This window comes from Crinia signifera, chromosome 1 (assembly GCF_055691185.1).
Source record: "Crinia signifera chromosome 1, ASM5569118v1, whole genome shotgun sequence".
Lineage (NCBI taxonomy): Eukaryota > Metazoa > Chordata > Amphibia > Anura > Myobatrachidae > Crinia > Crinia signifera.
In genome coordinates, this window is record NC_139217.1 from 474,531,524 (window position 1) to 474,550,845 (window position 19,322).

The window sequence follows — 19,322 nt, forward strand, 5'->3', positions numbered from 1 at the left end:
ACCATGCTGAGCACTGGATCCCTTAACACACAGTCACCCTGCTAATTATCCCAGGCAGTACCATGCTGAGCACTGGATCTCCTCACACACATTCACCCTACTACATGATTCCAGGCAGCACCATGCTGAGCACCGGATCCCCTAACACACAGTCACCCTGCTAATTATCCCAGGCAGTACTATGCTGAGCACCGGATCCTTTCACACACAGTCACCTTCTTACGTGATCCCAGGCAGCACCATGCTGAGCACCGGATCCTTTCACACACAGTCACCTTCTTACGTGATCCCAGGCAGCACCATGCTGAGCACCGGATCCCCTAACACACAGTCAACCTGCTAATTATCCCAGGCAGTACTATGCTGAGCACCGGATCTCCTCACACACATTCACCCTACTAAATGATCACAGGCAGCACCATGCTGAGCACAGGATTCCCTCACACACAGTCACCCTGCTACATTATCCCAGGCAGTACCATGCTGAGCACCGGATCCCCTCACACACAGTCACCCTACTACAGGATCCTAGGCAGCACCATGCTGAGCACCGGATCTCCTCACACACAGTCACCCTACCACATGATCCCAGGCAGCACCATGCTGAGCACAGGATTCCCTCACACACAGTCACCCTACCAAATTATCCCAGGCAGCACCATGCTAAGCATCGGATCCCCTCACACACAGTCACCCAGCTACATGATCCCAGGCCGCACCATGCTGAGCACCGGATCCCCTCACACAGTCACCCTACTACATGATCCCAAGCAGCACCATGCTGAGCACCAGATCCCCTCACACACAGTCACCCAGCTACAGGATCCCAGGCAGTACCATGCTGAGCACCGGATCCCCTCTCACGCAGTCACCCTACTACATTATCCCAGGCAGCACCATGCTGAGCACCGGATCCCCTCACACACAGTCACCCTGCTACATGATCCCAGGCAGCACCATGCTGAGCACCGGATCCCCTCACACACAGTCACCCTACTACAGGATCCCAGGCAGCACCATGCTGAGCACCGGTTCCCCTCACACACAGTCACACTACTACATGATCCCAGGCAGCACCATGCTGAGCACCGGATCCCCTCACACACAGTCACCCTACTACAGGATCCCAGGAAGCACCATGCTGAGCACAGGATCCCCTCACACACAGTCACCCTACTACATGATCCCATGCAGCACCATGCTGAGCAACGGATCCTTTCACACACAGTCACCCTCCTACATGATCCCAGGCAGCACCATGCTGAGCCCGGATTCCCTCACACACAGTCACCCTGCTAATTATCCCAGGCAGTACCAGGCTGAGCACCGGATCCCCTCACACACAGCCACCCTACTACAGGATCCCAGGCAGCACCATGCTGAGCGCCGGATCCCCTCACATACAGTCACTCTACTACAGGATCCCAGGCAGCACCATGCTGAGCACAGGATCCCCTCACACACAGTCACCCTACTACATGATCCCATGCAGCACCATGTTGAGCACCGGATCCTTTCACACACAGTCACCCTCCTACATGATCCCAGGCAGCACAATGCTGAGCCCGGATCCCCTCACAAACAGTCACCCTGCTAATTATCCTAGGCAGTACCAGGCTGAGCACCGGATCCCCTCACACACAGTCACTCTAATACAGGATCCCAGGCAGCACCATGCTGAGCATCGGATCCCCTCACACACAGTCACCCTACTAAATGAGCACAGGCAGCACCATGCTCAGCACAGGATCCCCTCACACACAGTCAACCTACTACTTGATCCCAGGCAGCACATTGCTGATCACCGGATCCCCTCACACACAGTCACCCTACTAAATTATCCCAGGCAGTACCATGCTGAGCACCGGATCCCCTAACACACAGTCACCCTGCTAATTATCCCAGGCAGTACTATGCTGAGCACCGGATCTCCTCACACACATTCACCCTACTAAATGAGCCCAGGCAGCACCATGCTGAGCACAGGATCCCCTCACACACAGTCACCCTGCTACATTATCCCAGGCAGTACCATGCTGAGCACCGGATCCCATCACACACAGTCACGCTACTACATTATCCCAGGCAGCACCATGCTGAGCATCGCATCCCCTCACACACAGTCACCCAGCTACATGATCCCAGGCAGCACCATGCTGAGCACCGGATCCCCTCACACAGTCACCCTACTACATGATCCCAGGCAGCACCATGCTGAGCACCAGATCCCCTCACACACAGTCACCCAGCTACAGGATCCCAGGCAGTTCCATGCTGAGCACCGGATCCCCTCTCACGCAGTCACCCTACTACATGATCCCAGGCAGCACCATGCTGAGCACCAGATCCCCTCACACACAGTCACCCAGCTACAGGATCCCAGGCAGTACCATGCTGAGCACCGGATCCCCTCTCACGCAGTCACCCTACTACATTATCCCAGGCAGCACCATGCTGAGCACCGGATCCCCTCACACACAGTCACCCTGCTACATGATCCCAGGCAGCACCATGCTGAGAACCGGATCCCCTCACACACAGTCACCCTACTACAGGATCCCAGGCAGCACCATGCTGAGCACCGGATCTCCCCACACACAGCCACACTGCTACAGGATCCCAGGCAGCACCATGCTGAGCACCAGATCTCCTCACACACATTCACCCTACTACATGATTACAGGCAGCAGCATGCTGAGCACCGGATCCCCTCACACACAGTCACCCTGCTAATTATCCCAGGCAGTACCATGCTGAGCACCGTATCCCCTCACACATAGTGACCCTACTACAAGATCCCAGGCAGCAGCTTGCTGAGCACCGGATCCCCTCACACACAGTCACCCTACTAAATGAGCCCAGGCAGCACCATGCTGATCACCGGATCCCCTCACACACAGTCACCCTACTACATTATACCAGGCAGCACCATGCTGAGCACTGGATCCCTTAACACACAGTCACCCTGCTAATTATCCCAGGCAGTACCATGCTGAGCACTGGATCTCCTCACACACATTCACCCTACTACATGATTCCAGGCAGCACCATGCTGAGCACCGGATCCCCTAACACACAGTCACCCTGCTAATTATCCCAGGCAGTACCATGCTGAGCACCGGATCCCCTCACACATAGTGACCCTACTACAAGATCCCAGGCAGCAGCATGCTGAGCACCGGATCCCCTCTCACACAGTCACCCCACTACATTATCCCAGGCAGCGCCATGCTGAGCACCGGATCTCCTCACACACAGCTACCCTACTACAGGATCCCAGGCAGCACCATGCTGAGCACCGGATCCCCTCACACACAGTCACAATACTACATGATCCCAGGCAACACCATGCTGAGCACCGGATCTCCTCACACACAGTCACAATACTACATGATCCTAGGCAGCACCATGCTGAGCACCGGATCCCCTCACACACAGTCACCCTTTCACATTATCCCAGGCAGCACCATACTGAGCACCGGATCCCCTCACACACAGCCACCCTACTACAGGATCCCAGGCAGCACCATGCTGAGCAACGGATCTCTTCACACACATTCACCCTAATACATGATTCCAGGCAGCACCATGCTGAGCAACGGATCTCCTCACACACAGTCACCCAGCTACATGATCCCAGGCAGCACCATGCTGAGCACCGGATCCCCTCACACAGTCACCCTACTACATGATCCCAGGCAGCACCATGCTGAGCACCAGATCCCCTCACACACAGTCACCCAGCTACAGGATCCCAGGCAGTACCATGCTGAGCACCGGATCCCCTCTCACGCAGTCACCCTACTACATTATCCCAGGCAGCACAATGCTGAGCACCGGATCCCCTCACACACAGTCACCCTACTACAGGATCCCATGCAGCACCATGCTGAGCACCGGATCTCCCCACACACAGCCACCCTGCTACAGGATCCCAGGCAGCACCATGCTGAGCACCGGTTCCCTTCACACACAGTCACACTACTACATGATCCCAGGCAGCACCATGCTGAGCACCGGATCCCCTCACACACAGTCACCCTGCTACATGATCCCAGGCAGCACCATGCTGAGCACCGGATCCCCTCACACAGTCACCCTACTACATGATCCCAGGCAGCACCATGCTGAGCACCGGATCACTTCACACACAGTCACCCAGCTACAGGATCCCAGGCAGTACCATGCTGAGCACCGGATCCCCTCTCACGCAGTCACCCTACTACATTATCCCAGGCAGCACCATGCTGAGCACCGGATCCCCTCACACACAGTCACCCTGCTACATGATCCCAAGCAGCACCATGCTGAGCACCGGATCCCCTCTCAAACAGTCACCCTACTACAGGATCCCAGGCAGCACCATGCTGAGCACCGGATCCCCCACACACAGTCAACCTGCTACATTATCCCAGGCAGTACCATGCTGAGCACCGGATCCCCTCACACACAGTCACCCTTTCACATTATCACAGGCAGCACCATGCTGAGCACCGGATCCCCTCACACACAGCAACCCTACTACAGGATCCCAGGCAGCACCATGCTGAGCACCGGATCCCCTCACACACAGTCACCCTGCTACATGATCCCAGGCAGCACCATGCTGAGCACAGCATCCCCTCACACAAAATCACCCCGTTACATGATCCCAGGCAGCACCATGCGGAGCACAGGATCTCCTCACACACAGTCACCCTACTACAGGATCCAAAGCAGCACCATGCTGAGCACAGGATCGCCTCAAACACAGTCACTCTACTACAGGATCCCAAGCAGCACCATGCTGAGCACCGGATTCCCTCACACACAGTGACCCTGCTATATCTTCCCAGGCAGCACCATACTTAGCACCAGATCCCCTCACACACAGTCACCCCACTACAGGATCCCAGGCAGCACCATGCTGAGCACAGGATCCAATCACACACAGTCACCCCACTACATGATCCCAGGCAGCACCATGCTGAGCACAGGATCCCCTCACACACAGTCACCCTACTACAGGATCCCAGGCAGCACCATGCTGAGCACCGGATCCCCTCACACACAGTCACCCTACTACATGATCCCAGGCAGCACCATGCTGAGCACTGGATCCCCTCACACACAGTCACCCTGCTACATTATCCCAGGCAGCACCATGCTGAGCACCGGATCTCCTCACACACAGTCACCCTACTACAGGATCCCAGGCAGCACCATGCTGAGCACCGGATCCCCTCACACACAGTCACCCCACTACATGATCCCAGGCAGCACCATGCTGAGCACAGGATCCCCTCACACACAGTCACCCCACTACAGGATCCCAGGCAGCACCATGCTGAGCACCGGATCCCCTCACACACAGTCAGCCTACTACATTATCCCAGGCAGCACCATGCTGAGCACCGGATCTCCTCACACACAGTCACCCTACTACATGATCCCAGGCAGCACCATGCTGAGCACCGGATCCCCTCACACACAGTCACCCTACCACATGATCCCAGGCAGCACCATGCTGAGCACAGGATTCCCTCACACACAGTCACCCTACCAAATTATCCCAGGCAGCACCATGCTGAGCATCGGATCCCCTCACACACAGTCATCCAACTACAGGATCCCAGGCAGTACCATGCTGAGCACCGGATCCCCTCACACACAGTCACCCTGCTACATGATCCCAGGCAGCACCATGCTGAGCACCAGATCCCCTCACACACAGCCACCCTGCTACAGGATCCCAGGCAGCACCATGCTGAGCACCAGATCTCCTCACACATAGTGACCCTACTACAGGTTTTCAGGCAGCACCATGCTGAGCACCGGATCTCCTCACACACAGTCACCCTACTACATGATCCCAGGCAGCACCATGCTGAGCACCAGATCCCCTCACACACAGTCACCCTGCTACATGATCCCAGGCAGCACCATGCTGAGCACCAGATCCCCTCACACACAGTCACCCTGCTACATGATCCCAGGCAGTACCATGCTGAGCACCGGATCCCCTCACACACAGTCACCCTGCTACATCATCCCAGGCAGCACCATGCTGAGCACAGGATCCCCTCACACACAGTCACCCTACTACAGGTTCCCAGGCAGTACCATGCTGAGCACCAGATCCCCTCTCACGCAGTCACCCTACTACATTATCCCAGGCAGCACCATGCTGAGCACCAGATCCCCTCACACACAGTCACCCTGCTACATGATCCCAGGCAGCACCATGCTGAGCACCAGATCCCCTCACACACAGTCACCCTGCTACATGATCCCAGGCAGCACCATGCTGAGCACCAGATCCCCTCTCACGCAGTCACCCTACTACATTATCCCAGGCAGCACCATGCTGAGCACAGGATCCCCTCACACACAGTCACCCTGCTACATGATCCCAGGCAGCACCATGCTGAGCACAGGATCCCCTCACACACAGTCACCCTAATACAGGATCCCAGGCAGCACCATGCTGAGCACAGGATCCCCTCACACACAGTCACCCTACTACATGATCCATACCCTCCAACACTTGAATATAAGAAATCGGTACACATTCAGAAAGGGGGCGTGGCCATGAACAAAGGGGCTTGGTCATGGGCAAAAGGGGTGTAACCACGTCCCCTTTCCGAATGTGTACTGTGGCTGTGCACCAACTACTACAAGTATCATCCAGCTCATGTCACATGGTGGGCTGCTGGAATATTAAATAAGTATATTTAATATACTTATTTAATAAATAAGTATATTAAATATGCTTATTTAATATGGCAGCAGCCCACCAAGCCACCATGTGACATGAGCTGCAGGCAAAGTTTAACAAGATGCTGGAGTGATTATTTAGTGCAGCCTGGCTGTCACCTACTCTGTGCTGTTCAATGGCGACCGGACCGCAGCGTAGATGATCATCCCCCTCATGCGCGCCAGGCAGTGGCCACCGACAGCACCCGTGACCCCTCTCTCCCTCATAGAGATCGTTTCTGACTCTGAGTTCTCAGTCTGCGCATGCGCAGACAGTGAGGGCAGAGAGACATCCTTCCCCTGAGTGCGCAATGCACTCATCGGAACGGAGGGGGAGATGGTAGAGCCGGAGCACCAGGACAGCAAGCACATCAAGCACACAGAGCGGGGCCCAGGAACTGACAGCCAGGAGGAGGAATGATTTTTGCGGCGCACAGTAAGTTACAGAAAACCGGTACATTCGGTACAAACTGATTTTGCCGGTACAGACTGTTAAAAAACGGTACTGTACCGGCAAAATCGGTACAGTTGGAGGGTATGCATGATCCCAGGCAGCACCATGCTGAGCACCGGATCCCCTCACACACAGTCACCCTACTACATTATCCCAGGCAGCACCATGCTGAACACAGGATCTCCTCACACACAGTCACCCTACTACATGATCCCAGGCAGCACCATGCTGAGCACCGGATCCCCTCACACACAGTCACCCTACTACAGGATCCCAGGCAGCACCATGCTGAGCACAGGATCTCCTCACACACAGTCACCCCACTACATTATCCCAGGCAGCTCCATGCTGAGCACAGGATCCCCTCACACACAGTCACCCTACTACAGGATCCCAGGCAGCACCATGCTGAGCACAGGATCTCCTCACACACAGTCACCCTACTACATGATCCCAGGCAGCACCATGCTGAGCACAGGATCTCCTCACACACAGTCACCCAACTACATGATCCCAGGCAGCACCATGCTGAGCACAGGATCCCCTCACACACAGTCACCCTACTACATGATCCCAGGCAGCACCATGCTGAGCACCGAATCCCCTCACACACAGTCACCCTGCTACATTATCCCAGGCAGCACCATGCTGAGCACAGGATCCCCTCACACACAGTCACCCTGCTACATTATCCCAGGCAGCACCCTGCTGAGCACAGGATCTCCTCACACACAGTCACCCTACTACATGATCCCAGGCAGCACCATGCTGAGCACCGGATCCCCTCACACACAGTCACCCTGCTACATTATCCCAGGCAGCACCCTGCTGAGCACAGGATCTCCTCACACACAGTCACCCTACTACATGATCCCAGGCAGCACCATGCTGAGCACCAGATCTCCTCACACACAGTCACCCCACTACATGATCCCAGGCAGCTCCATGCTGAGCACAGGATCCCCTCACACACAGTCACCCTACTACATGATCCCAGGCAGCACCATGCTGAGCACCGAATCCCCTCACACACAGTCACCCTGCTACATTATCCCAGGCAGCACCATGCTGAGCACAGGATCCCCTCACACACAGTCACCCTGCTACATTATCCCAGGCAGCACCCTGCTGAGCACAGGATCTCCTCACACACAGTCACCCTACTACATGATCCCAGGCAGCACCATGCTGAGCACCGGATCCTCTTACACACAGTCACCCTGCTACATTATCCCAGGCAGCACCCTGCTGAGCACAGGATCTCCTCACACACAGTCACCCTACTACATGATCCCAGGCAGCACCATGCTGAGCACCAGATCTCCTCACACACAGTCACCCCACTACATTATCCCAGGCAGCACCATGCTGAGCACCGGATCCCCTCACACACAGTCACCCTACTACATTATCCCAGGCAGCACCATGCTGAGCACCGGATCCCCTCACACACAGTCACCCTACTACATTATCCCAGGCAGCACCGGATCCCCTCACACACAGTCACCCTACTACATGATCTCAGGCAGCACCATACTGAGCACAGGATCTCCTCACACACAGTCACCCTGCTACATTATGCCAGGCAGCACCATGCTGAGCACCGGATCACCTCACACACAGTCACCCTACTACATTATCCCAGGCAGCACCATGCTGAGCACTGGATCCCCTCACGCACAGTCACCTTGCTACAGGATCCCAGGCAGCACCATGCTGAGCACAGGATCCCCTCACACACAGTTACCCTACTACATGATCCCAGGCAGCACCATGCTGAGCACTGTATCCCCTCACACACAGTCACCCTACTACATTATGCCAGGCAGCACCATGCTGAGCACCGGATCACCTCACAAACAGTCACCCTACTACATTTTCCCAGGCAGCACCAGGCTGAGTACCGGATCCCCTCACACACAGTCACCCTACTACATTATCCCAGGCAGCACCATGCTGAGCACCGGATCCCCTCACACACAGTCACCCTACTACATTATCCCAGGCAGCACCATGCTGAGCACAGGATCCCCTCACACACAGTCACCCTACTACATGATCTCAGGCAGCACCATGCTGAGCACAGGATCCTCTCACACACAGTCACCCTACTACATGATCCCAGGCAGCACCATGCTGAGCACAGGATCTCCTCACACACAGTCACCCAACTACATGATCCCAGGCAGCACCATGCTGAGCACAGGATCCCCTCACACACAGTCACCCTACTACATGATCCCAGGCAGCACCATGCTGAGCACCGAATCCCCTCACACACAGTCACCCTGCTACATTATCCCAGGCAGCACCATGCTGAGCACAGGATCCCCTCACACACAGTCACCCTGCTACATTATCCCAGGCAGCACCCTGCTGAGCACAGGATCTCCTCACACACAGTCACCCTACTACATGATCCCAGGCAGCACCATGCTGAGCACCGGATCCCCTCACACACAGTCACCCTGCTACATTATCCCAGGCAGCACCCTGCTGAGCACAGGATCTCCTCACACACAGTCACCCTACTACATGATCCCAGGCAGCACCATGCTGAGCACCAGATCTCCTCACACACAGTCACCCCACTACATGATCCCAGGCAGCTCCATGCTGAGCACAGGATCCCCTCACACACAGTCACCCTACTACATGATCCCAGGCAGCACCATGCTGAGCACCGGATCCCCTCACACACAGTCACCCTACTACAGGATCCCAGGCAGCACCATGCTGAGCACCGGATCCCCTCACACACAGTCACCCTACTACAGGATCCCAGGCAGCACCATGCTGAGCACTGGATCCCCTCAAACACAGTCACCCTACTACATTATCCCAGGCAGCACCATGCTGAGCACAGGATCCCCTCACACACAGTCACCCTACTACATGATCCCAGGCAGCACCATGCTTAGCACAGGATACCCTCACACACAGTCACCCTACTACAGGATCCCAGGCAGCACCATGCTGAGCACCGGATCCCCTCACACACAGTCACCCTGCTACATTATCCCAGACAGCTCCATGCTGGTGGGCCCTGAGACTTGGTCCCCTGGATACAGATTCTGTATATACATGACACTACCCCTGTGTCTCTCCTTGTACCCATGCAGCAGATTATATGACTGTGTCAGTAACAGCGTGGACACGAGAGAGCAGCAGTTAAGCACCATATCGTCTCATGTTCCCTTTCATCGTGCTGGGGGAGCCCTGGGGGTTTAGTGACCCTCAGCCACCTCTGAAATGCCTCTGTCCCATGCAGGCATCACAGACACCCACGGGTGAAGGGTCACTCGTACCCCTTTCCTTATTCTGGCAACACCTCTTTTCTTCCTTCCCTCAGACCCTTCGCACAACAGTGACTCCATTCTGTGTAGATGGAGCGCGGCGTCAGCTGTCAGCGCTTGCCGACAGTACATGTGTGCAGACCTCCAGTAACCAAGCATCAGCCGACCGCTGGAACCAGGCCCCCAAATCCACAGAACAAATCTTTCTTTAATGTGAGACATTTCAGAACTGCTTATTTCATCCGACGTCTCCCAGAGAACATCCGACAACTAAACGGTTACATTTAGGATAATCTGCTAAATCTTTCCTTTGTTCCGGACCGGCTCTGTCCCACTTTGTCACACTGTGGTCCTGTACAGTTGGTGCGGCGTAGATGTCACATATCACAGCCAGGTTCCGCAGTGACATCACTGTTACTCTGGGTTTGCATCGGTTGGATGCAGCAATACCCTGTAAATATAATATTTTATTTATAAAGCATCAGTGTACCCCACAGAGCTGTGCAGAGATAAAGCCGACGATGACACGGTACAGAGCACAACACACTACACGTTACAAACCAACATAAATAAAGGAACTGCTACCAGAGGCATGCCTTATCCAAATATCCATCATCCAAATTATGCCAAAAACCATACTCTTCCAAATGTCCTTTTATTTTTTAGGTACTTGTTTCCTAGCACGGCGCCCAGATTTTCTACGTACGCTAACGTAGTGAAATCGCATTGCATCGCATGTGCTTTTTGCATGACGTGCGATGCGATTTTCCCGTTCCCGCTCCGTCAGATCCTCTCAGAAATCACTCTGAGGTAATATTCTGTCTTGACGAGAAGCGTTACCGCAGAGCTCCCAGTGATTTCTGGTGATTTATCGCTAATTTACTGTGGTTATTGAGATGGCTGCATCCGTGATAAAGGTCTTTACGCTGCCTGCGTGAAAACGGACACGCTATGAGGCTTTCTGTGAGAGAAAACTGTCACACTCAGCCGCGGCGGTGCGCGGTGGGCTTACTACTCACCCATTCGCGCCCGCCTTCGGCTAGCGTGTAGTGGTCTCCAGTTCAGCGGCAGCAGGCAGCGGCAGTCTGGTGGGCAGCAGGCAGCGTGGGACGCCGACAAGTGTAGCGGTATGTGCTGTAGGGGCGCCGGGAGGCCGGCGCCGCCATCTTGGTTAAGGGCAAATAGCAGATTGGTCCTTGTCTGAGGTTTCCGCCCATACTGACCTGACCGCCAATGGCAGCCGCCCTCTAGGGATATAGGGGATCTGCCTAGGCCTGTTCAGTGTCAGTACAAAGAGTCTCCAGAGGCGTTCACAGCTCCCAGCTGACTCCGGCTCTCTGACTCACCTCTCCTGACGTGGTGCCTTGCTTCAGTGCTCTGTGTTGGTCTCGATTCAGCTTAACCCCATCGCTGCCAGTTCTCTCCACAGTCTGGTCTCTGCCTGCATCCCTGAGCTTCCTGGCCTAAGCTCTTCAAGCCGTCTGCTTCCAAGCTACTTCCCATTCTTCTGTCATCATCCAGCTTCTTTCAGTCTTCAAGGATCCCTCATTACCATCAAGTACATTCTCTTTCCGGATTTCTTCATTTCTCAAGACCCCAGCCTGCCGTCCGCAGTACTTGAACTGTCATTGTTTCAATGAACTTTTTCTTCTTTCAAAGTGCCGTGCTGGCTCAATTCTTATTACCACTAACTGCCACTTTAAGAAAGTATTCAAGTGTGTATTATTTTATTTATGAATTCTATTATTAAACCTGCACGATTTAATCCTTCCTCCTCTGGTCCGTCTCCGGTTGCTACACACCACACGACTTCATCCAGCCCTTCAGTTGTGACAAAAACATGTGGCGCTGCCACGTGAAAGTCTGCAGACTTAAGGTTAGCCTGAGAGCGGCCCATTGATTCCCGGGGTGCCGCTTGGCTTTCGTCACCCCGGTGAGATTTATTTACGCCTAGGCCCAGGAGATGACATCGAACAAGTTCTGTCAGGACGAGATGGATGTGTCTAAGAAGACGGCTGTCTTATACAACCGGTAGATGAGAGAGGTGTGCACGTTGGACCTCCCTGCGCCGCCGCAGCGCCATATTGGCGGTACAGGGCAGATCGTTGAGGTGGACGAGAGCATGTTCCTCCGGAGGAAATACAACATTGGCCGTATGCTCCCACAGCAGTAGGTTTTTGGGGGTCTATGTCATGAAACGGGCCTGTGAGGGGACGAACATTACTTTACATGTATTCCGTGTCCCCTCGCGGGGCTCACTGCACTCGACACACTATGGGCTCAGTGGCTCGCTGCGCTTGCCACACTATATAAAATCAATTCCACGCCGATTATTATTATTATTATTTTATTTATGAGGCGCCACAAGTGTTTCGCAGCGCCGTACAAAGGAACAATACAGGGAGACAAAACTTGGCATAACATTGAATAAATAACAAAAATACAGTACAAATAAAGAGCGCCACAGATCAATACACATTACAGCTTAAATGTAAGTAGTGAGGACTCAATCAACATACAACTAGAGGCTTGAGGCCAATGATGGAGATGAGTATGAAGATGGTCACTGAGTGTTGGAGTAAAGGAGAGCAGTGAGTGACATGTGAAGAGAAGTGGGCTTTGACAACAGGAGGGAAGAGGGCCCTACTCGGAGGAGCTTACAATCTAGTAGGAAGGGGAGACAGACAGATTACAAGAGGTGCAAGCGAGGGGGTGGTGGTTAGATAGCAGGATGTAAACAGGCAAGGGGTTGGAGAACCAGCTGGTTTAATGTGGATGTGGATAGTGGGGGTATGAAAAGGTCGGAAGACGCGTATCGCCGCCCCTCACTGCGTTAGTTACACTTTGGGGTGGCGTGGATACTGGGGGTGATGCAAAACAATGCCAGAGGTGGTTACAATTGTAAGCACCCATCACATGCAATACGATACACAAATCACATCTCATCACATCTCATGGCATGGGTGCTTATACAATGAAATATTGCATTACATTGGGTGCCATGCCATCCTATGCGATATTTCATTGTATAAGCACTCCTGTGCACTTAATATGGGCATCGCATCGCACAGCACTACACACGGTACGCAATGCGATGCAATGCGATTTTCATACGCAGAATAGCCCACTAAGCTTAGTGGGCGCCGTGCTAGGAAACAAGTACCATTTTTTATTTTTTTGCTAAATACCTACTGGGTAAACTGGGTATTTAAAAAAAACAAAAACTTAAAACTGCTAAAATAACAGATTTGTTTTGTTTTGTGTTTACAGTAATATTAGCCTCAATAAGATTAATTTCCAGTCTATTCTGAATACCTCACAATATTGTTTTTAAGGCCAATAGGTGGCACCGAGGTAGCTGGATTACTATGCCAAATGGGCAGCACAAGCACCTTGCACATCTAGGAGTGGCACTGCAGTGGCGGACTGGATGGCAGTTTTTAAAAGCCATGGGGTGCTGCTAAGTCTGTTGTAGAAGCCCTGGGGTGCTGCTAAGTCTGTTGTAGAAGCCCAGGGGTTGCTGCTAAGTCTGTTGTATGAGCCATGGGGTGCTGCTAAGTCTGTTGTAGAAGCCCAGGGGTGCTGCTAAGTCTGTTGTATGAGCCATGGGGTGCTGCTAAGTCTGTTGTAGAAGCCCTGGGGTGCTGCTAAGTCTGTTGTAGAAGCCCAGGGGTTGCTGCTAAGTCTGTTGTATGAGCCATGGGGTGCTGCTAAGTCTGTTGTAGAAGCCCAGGGGTGCTGCTAAGTCTGTTGTATAAGCCCTGGGGTGCTGCTAAGTCTGTTGTAGAAGCCCAGGGGTTGCTGCTAAGTCTGTTGTATGAGCCATGGGGTGCTGCTAAGTCTGTTGTATGACCCATGGGGTGCTGCTAAGTCTGTTGTAGAAGCCCAGGGATGCTGCTAAGTCTGTTGTAGATGCCCAGGGATGCTGCTAAGTCTGTTGTAGAAGCCCAGGGATGCTGCTAAGTCTGTTGTAGAAGCCCAGGGATGCTGCTAAGTCTGTTGTAGAAGCCCAGGGGTGCTGCTAAGTCTGTTGTAGAAGCCCAGGGATGCTGCTAAGTCTGTTGTATAAGCCCAGGGGTGCTGCTAAGTCTGTTGTAGAAGCCCAGGGATGCTACTAAGTCTGTTGTAGAAGCCCAGGGGTGCTGCTAAGTCTGTTGTATAAGCCCAGGGGTGCTGCTAAGTCTGTTGTAGAAGCCCAGGGATGCTGCTAAGTCTGTTGTAGAAGCCCAGTGGTGCTGCTAAGTCTGTTGTAGAAGCCCAGGGGTGCCATAGTTGCTATATAAGCCCTTGGGTGCTGCTAATTCTGTTGTATTTGTTCTATTTACTGGGGGGGGGGGTTGTTCTATTTACTGGGGGGGGGGTGCTGCCTAAATTCGGCAAGGGGGCGCAATTTTCATAGATAAGCCACTGAGACAAACAATAAAAGATCAGGAAACAATTCCTACTACTGGTGCTGTGCTGCCATGACCAGTCCATCAACATCGTCTGCTTGTGTCATAAAGGGCATGTAAAATCCAAGACTCTGAGATCAATAGCCAAAAAATTTAAATATCTGATGAGAAACATAAAATTAACACCAGGCTATTTACAACACAAAGTGGAAAGGTTTCGGCCATGGCCTGTGTCATGACTGATGGTTCAGCTTCCGTGAAGGTAGAAGCCTTCCTCCCTCTCGAAAATTTTTAAAAAAAATGTTAAAGCAGAGGAACTAACTGTGCATTCAGATATCACAAATCCCCAGAAAAGTCCAAGCGTGTCCACAGGACTGGTGCAGGCATTTTGTATAATAACTTCCGCAGTTGTGTATTCCACACTAACAAGGTACCAGGTCAGGCAGCCATCTTGGGTGCACTGCATGGGATTACCCTGGATAGAATAGGTGACCCCTAGAAGAAATGACACAAGATGGGTGATTGCAGTGTAGATTAAAGTAGAGAGGATGTAGTCTGGTTAAATAACATTGGACGCAGTTGTTGCCCATTGGATGAAAAGCCATACAGATGGAGCCTTCTTCAGGTAGCCTTCTCTGGATAGCCATGGCTCACCAAGGCCTATTGTTCTCAGCTGCAATACAATCCATAGAACAATACCGTAGGGGATTAGCATAGGATTAAAGGTGCCCACAGACGCTACAATTGTACTGTGCTATGCGTTTTTGTCTGTACAATGGTTTTATACCATTTTTCTTCCAGCTTGCTATGAGATGTGCACTTGGATGCATGCGATGCGATTAACCCATGTTTGTAATGTTAATTTTCAGAAGTAGTCTAAGAAGTACGTGCAGCACGTACTTTTTTAGACATACAATATCGGGCTCCCGGGAACGCGCATCGCACAAGCCCATAAACACCACCCGATAATTGTACATAAGATGCAATTTGTGCTTAAAAAGTAGAAAACGCATTCGATAATTAATGCGTCTGTGGGCACCTTAAGTCTGACAGCTCTGGCTCACTTATATCCTATCAAAGGGCTAGATGAGGATGGCTCTATCTGTATGTAGTCTTTGTAAAGCCAAAGTAAGCAGGGGTAAGGACGTCAATCACCTAGAACGTAACATCCTCCCTTATACTGTACGTCACTTGCTGCGTATTCATTAGAACTCAAAAGTTATCCTCAAATTCAGAAACTTTGGCGTAGAGCGCAGTCAGTCCAGCGACACCTACTGTAGCTCCCTTTTCTCTGTTGTTTTCAGGTGTCTGCAATCCACACCACCAACACCCTCATCATCATTTCCCTCCTCAATCAGAATCAGAAGTAGAACTGTAGCAATGTCATAGGCATGACTTATACACCAAATTCATTCTTAGGCAGGCTACGCTGGGTATGGCAGGCTACTCTGGGTATGGCAGGCTACGCTGGGTATGGCAGGCTACGCTGGGTATGGCAGGCAACGCAGCGTATGGCAGGCTACACTGGGTATGGCAGGCTACGCTGGGTATGGCAGGCTACACTGGGTATGGCAGGCTACGCTGGGTATGGCAGGTTACGCAGCGTATGGCAGGCGACACTGGGTATGGCAGGCTACGCTGGGTATGGCAGGCTACACAGGGTATGGAAGGCTATGCTGTGTATGGCAGGCTACGCTGGGTATGGCAGGCTACGCTGGGTATGGCAGTCTACGCTGGGTAGGGCAGACTACGCTGGGTATGGCAGGCTATGCTGGGCAGGGCAGGCTACATTGAGCATGGCATTCTACACTGGGTAAGGCAGGCTACACTGGGTAGGGCAGGCTACGCTGGGTATGGGAGGCTACGCTGGGTAGGGCAGGATATGCTGGGTATGGCAGGCTACTCTGGGTATGGCAGACTACACTGGGTATGGCAGGCTACTCTGGGTATGGCAGGCTACGCTGGGTATGGCAGGCTACGCTGGGCATGGCAGGCTATGCTGGGTATGCCAGGCTACGCTGGGTATGGCAGGCTACGCTGGGTATGGCAGGCTACGCTGGGTATGCCAGGCTACGCTGGGTATGGCAGGCTATGCTGGGTATGGCAGGCTACGCTGGGTAGGGCAGGCTACACTGGGTATGGCAGGCTATGCTGGGCAGGGCAGGCTACGCTGGGTATGGCAGGCTACGCTGGGTATGGGAGGCTACGCTGGGTAGGGCAGGCTACGCTGGGTAGGGCAGGCTCTGCTGGGTATGGCAGGCTACTCTGGGCAGGGCAGGCTATATTGAGCATGGCAGGCTACACTGGGTAGGGCAGGCTACACTGGGTAGGGCAGGCTACGCTGGGTATGGCAGGCTACGCTGGGTAGGGCAGGCTACGCTGGGTATGGCAGGCTACGCTGGGTATAGGAGGCTACGCTGGGTAGGGCAGGCTACACTGGAGAGGGCAGGCTACGCCGGGTATGGCAGGCTACGCTGGGTAAGGCAGGCTATGCTGGGTATGGCAGGTTACGCTGGGTATGGAAGGCTATGCTGGGTAGGGCAGGCTATATAGGGTAGGGCAGGCTATGCTGGGTATGGCAGGCTACGCTGGGTATGGCAGGCTACGCTGGGTATGGCAGGCTACGCTGGGTATGGCAGGCTACACTGGGTAGGGCAGGCTATGCTGGGTAGGGCAGGCTCCGCTGGTTATGGCAGGCTACGCTGGGTATGGCAGGCTATGCTGGGTAGGGCAGGCTACGCTGGGTATGGCAGGCTACGCTGGGTAGGGCAGGCTATATAGGGTAGGGCAGGCTACGCTGGGTATGGCAGGCTACGCTGGGTATGGCAGGCTATGCTGGGTATGGCAGGCTACGCTGGGTAGGGCAGGCTACACTGGGTAGGGAAGGCTATGCTGGGTAGGGCAGGCTACACTGGGTATGGCAGGCTACGCTGGGTAGGGCAGGCTATATAGGGTAGGGCAGACTACGCTGGGTATGGCAGGCTATGCTGGGTATTGCAGTTTACGCTGGGTATGGCAGGCTATGCTGGGTAGGGCAGGCTACGCTGGGTAGGGCAGGTTACGCTGGGTATGGCAGGCTACGCTGGGTAGGGCAGGCTATGCTGGGTAGGGCAGGTTACACTGGGTATGGCAGGCTACGCTGGGTAGGGCAGGCTACGCTGCATATGGCAGGATACGCTGGGTAGGGCAGGTTACGCTGGGTATGGCAGGCTACGCTGGGTAGGGCAGGCTATGCTGGGTATTGCAGTTTATGCTGGGTATGGCAGGCTACGCTGGGTAGGGCAGGTTACGCTGGGTATGGCAGGCTATGCTGGGTATTGCAGTTTACGCTGGGTATGGCAGGCTATGCTGGGTATTGCAGTTTACGCTGGGTATGGCAGGTTACGCTGGGTAGGGCAGGCTACGCTGCGTATGGCAGGATACGCTGGGTAGGGCAGGCTACGCTGGGTATGGCAGGCTACGCTGGGTATGGCAGGCTACGCTGGGTATGGGAGGCTACGCTGGGTAGGGCAGGTTACGCTGGGTATGGCAGGCTACGCTGGGTATGGGAGGCTACGCTGGGTAGGGCAGGTTACGCTGGGTATGGCAGGCTACGCTGGGTATGGCAGGCTATGCTGGGTATTGCAGTTTACGCTGGGTATGGCAGGCTACGCTGGGTAGGGCATGATACGCTGGGTAGGGCAGGTTACGCTGGGTATGGCAGGCTACGCTGGGTATGGCAGGCTACACTGGGTAGGGCAGGCTACGCTGCGTATGGCAGGATACGCTGGGTAGGGCAGGCTACACTGGGTATGGCAGGCTACACTGGGTAGGGCAGGTGACGCTGGGTAGGGAAGGTTACGCTGGGTAGGGCAGGCTACACTGGGTAGAGCAGGTTACGCTGGGTATGGCAGGCTACGCTGGGTAGGGCAGGCGACGCTGGGTAGGGCAGGCTACACTGGGTAGGGCAGGTTACGCTGGGTATGGCAGGCTACGCTGGGTAGTGCAGGCTACACTGGGTAGGGCAGGCTACACTGGGTAGGGCAGGCTACGCTGGGTAGGGAAGGCTACACTGGGTAGGGCAGGCTACGCTGGGTAGGGCAGGCTACGCTGGGTAGGGCAGGCTACACTGGGTAGGGCAGGCTACGCTGGTTTCGGGTAGGGCAGGCTACGCTGGTTTCGGGTATGGCAGGCTACGCTGCGTATGGCAGGATACGCTGGGTAGGGCAGGCTACACTGGGTAGGGCAGGCTACACTGGGTAGGGCAGGCTACGCTGGTTTCGGGTATGGCAGACTACGCTGGTTTCAGTAATATGAAAAAGCTGAGAAACTTTTAGAGAACCTGCTGGAAGTCATTGCACAATGGCCTTACCCCACGTGGACTCTCCTGGGGATATCTAATGTTTATTTATTTTTATTCATTACCAGTTATTTATATAAGAATATTATTAATAATAATAATGATAA